Genomic DNA, 3,364 nt, shown 5'->3' on the forward strand with positions numbered 1-3,364 from the left:
TCTGAGTCCGTGGACCATACTTCCATGCCTCCGAATTCATCACAGTTGCATGTATCCTGTACAATCAAAGCATTCATAGTTTTATTGTTCGCAGCTGACTTTCTTTTCTTGATTTCCTCCAGTTGTCTCAGGAGGCACTACTAGAAAAAAACCCTTTAATGACGCGCAAACAATGACACGCGGTGATTTACGATACGCAAAAGCGTGTACCCTTAAAATAATGTCATCTCTTCTAAAATTTGAAGGATAAACGATACGCTTTTGTACGCGCCCTAGAATTAATGTCCAACAAAAAAAATTAAAAACACGGAGGGCACTTACTTAAAAATGGGCGTCGTTTAGAAATGTCGCTTTATATTTTTTGAATGAAAGGCGCTTTCTCCTCTTTTGCAGCGAGGGGAAACAAAAATCCCAAAAGTTTGAAAGGCCGCCATTGTTCTTCTCTACCTTATTTCCATCCTTTTTTTTCTCTCTCTCTCTCTCTCTTAGTCTCTCTCTCTCTCTCTCTAATACACAAAAAAACCCTAATATCATCATCAATCCTCTTTTCTCCCACAACAAAATCGTAATATCACCAAATCTCTGATCCCGTCTTTTGAACTGATCAAACCTGTAGGGGTTCTCGATTTCTCTATGTTGATGTGTGGTGACACGAACAAAAAAAAGAGTGTAGCGCCTCTACCTTTCAATTTCATTTGTCGGTTGCTTCAAATCGACTCTTGCTTTCTCTCTCATAGGGGTTTCTTTATGCGTTCCCTTCACCTCCGTTGATGTCATTTTCCGACTCACCCTCTGTTAATACTATCTATTAATAGCTTTAGTCGTCAGCTCCTGATGTGGGTTTCAATACTTCCATCTCAACTTTCTCTTCCATCTACAATATTTCTTTTCGACGATGAAGGTTTCTCATGATTTTTTTGTTGTACTTACAAGCCCTAGGTCTTGATGCGTGATGCGTGCGTATCTTGCACCTGATGCATCCCCTCTCCCAGTACCGATCAAGCTTCGGAATGATTGTTATCCCTCCACCTTCCCCTGCGAATACGTTCCCACCTCCTATAATGTCAAACTCCTAAAACTGCCTCCACGATTGATTGAAGTTTTTGTCGGTTAGTCTTGAACCGAAATCAGTTCCACGATTGATTGAAGTTTTTGGAGAAATCTCGGCAGTGAATTTCGTTGAATTCTAGTTCTGAAATATGAAGATTTTAGCTTCGAATCTTATTGAAATGAGCCGAATCATTAATTGAAAATTTCCAGCAAAGTATGGATCTAAATAAGAAGCGAACCAAAACCTTGAAGGGGAAACCGAGGTTTTCAGATTTCAATTTAGTACCGGATGATTGGGGAGCTGATGTTCATCCATGGTTGAGTGTTCTCGCCAAAGCGTATCCATTCCTGGAGGAGCTGCGACTGAAGAGAATGACAGTTTGCTACTCATTGCAGGTAAAATTTCTACTTATATTCTCGATGTTAGAGCTAAATATGTTCTCCAAGGTGCATCAATCACTTTATCTATTCAACAATTCATATGAATTTGTCAAATTAGGTTGATATTTTAGCTAAATATGTTCTTGATTTATCTTTTGACCAAAATTTCTAAAATCTTGATGAAACTTTTTGTAGATATTTGAGTTGAGTTCAACAGAAGGGCCAGAAGTTGGTCTTTATCTATTCAGAAGAGTAGCTCATTCCAAAATTCTTGTATGTGGAGGAGATGGGACAGCAGGGTGGGTATTGGATGCAATTGAGAAGCAAAGTTACGTTTCACCCCCTCCTATAGCCATTCTACCTGTTGGAACTGGGAGTGACTTGGCTAGGGTTTTGAATTGGGGTGGTGGTTTGGGGTCTGTAGAGAAACAAGGAGGACTTTGTATGATGTTGCAACACATGGAGCATGCTGCAGTTACTGTTCTTGATAGGTGGAAGATTTCTATTGCTAATCATAGGGGTCGACCTCTTCGTGCCCCAAAATTTATGAATAATTATCTTGGTACACATAATTGCTTTCATTTGTACGCTTAATTGCTTTCATTTATTGTCTTGTTGCATTTATTCATTAGGTTATTGTGAAAATTGTTCCTGTAAAACGTGGTCACAAGCTAAGAATCACATGGCCAATGACACATGGCATTGATCATTACATGGAAGGGCCAAGTAGGTATCTTGGACACTTAATTGGTCATGAAGGAGAAGGATCCCTCTTCTATGTCTTGAAGAAATTGGGTTGGGCAACAAGCTTGTCTGTTGGTGAATCAAACTGGACTGTGGAGTTCTCTTTCTTTAAAGTGGTTATTGAATTAACTGATGTTGGACATGGTTAGTGTTTCCAGTCTTCTGTTTCTCTCTGTGTGTGTGTTCATTTCTTTCATGATTATTTAGATACTGACATCATTTGTAATATATGTTTCATGAAAACACCAGCAAATGCTGAACATATAATTAGGCTCCTTTTCAAATACATTACACTCTTGCAGTGATATGGTGTTTGCAAGTGGATCTATGATGAGGTACCTGAAAATACTAGAAAATATTATCATATCATGTTCATACTCTTTTTTTTTTTTAAAATAAAATCAAATGATGTTATTTTGTTATAAGATCCATATAGCTTTCTGCAATCTGTGAGATGACTTTCCATTATCAGGACAAGATTCCTCTAATTGATTATGTTGTGAAATTTTCATCAAATATGCAGGTATTTGCACTTTTTATCATATTTTTGCTTTACTTATTTGAATAATCATTTTGATTTTGAACAACATTGCAGTTATACCCTTCAAAAGATTGGCTAGTTGGATCATCTTTACCTTCCACTTTTTCCCCCCTGAAGTTATTCAGTCTGCACTAAGTGAGATCACACCAAACAATGTAAGGTAGCGGATCATCTATCAATGAGTTTGTTAGTGCTGGCTAAATTTATATGATTTCTCAGTATGCCCTTCTGGTTCCAGAAACATTTGGGAGTCAACAAAATTTGATGGACATACTGAGCTAATAGAGCCATGGTATGGAACTGCATTTTCTGTTGAAAAAATCACTGGCTCCACCATTTAGGTATTACTTTTGACTTTTCTTTACATGTGTTTGACTTTGTAATCAGAATTATTTATAATAGCACATGTGTAAATAAATTACAGGAATGGATGAAAAGAGCTCCTGAAGAAGACCTACATTTGCCCTGTTAAAATCCCTAAGTTTATAATGTTCTTGAACATTTTATGCAACATCTAATCATTGTGTGGCATTGGATATTGATATGTCGATGGACGTTGCTACACATGGGGACGAAAAGACGTGAGTTCATATCATTTCTTCGATCAATTATTTACAGATTTGATCCTCCTGCATCACATGATATATA

The 3,364-nt window shown here is 37.4% G+C and overlaps 1 long non-coding RNA gene across 1 annotated transcript; it reads left to right on the top strand.

The window, feature by feature from the left end:
* Positions 1-2,113: 2,113 nt before the first annotated feature.
* LOC145039990 (uncharacterized) lies at positions 2,114-2,871 on the top strand. Its single transcript, XR_013679845.1, has 4 exons — positions 2,114-2,319; positions 2,425-2,510; positions 2,612-2,698; positions 2,771-2,871. It is a non-coding gene; the product is annotated as an uncharacterized LOC145039990 (long non-coding RNA).
* The last annotated feature ends 493 nt before the right edge of the window (positions 2,872-3,364 follow it).

This window comes from Lactuca saligna, chromosome 4 (assembly GCF_052625555.1).
Source record: "Lactuca saligna cultivar CGN05327 chromosome 4, ASM5262555v1, whole genome shotgun sequence".
NCBI lineage: Eukaryota > Viridiplantae > Streptophyta > Magnoliopsida > Asterales > Asteraceae > Lactuca > Lactuca saligna.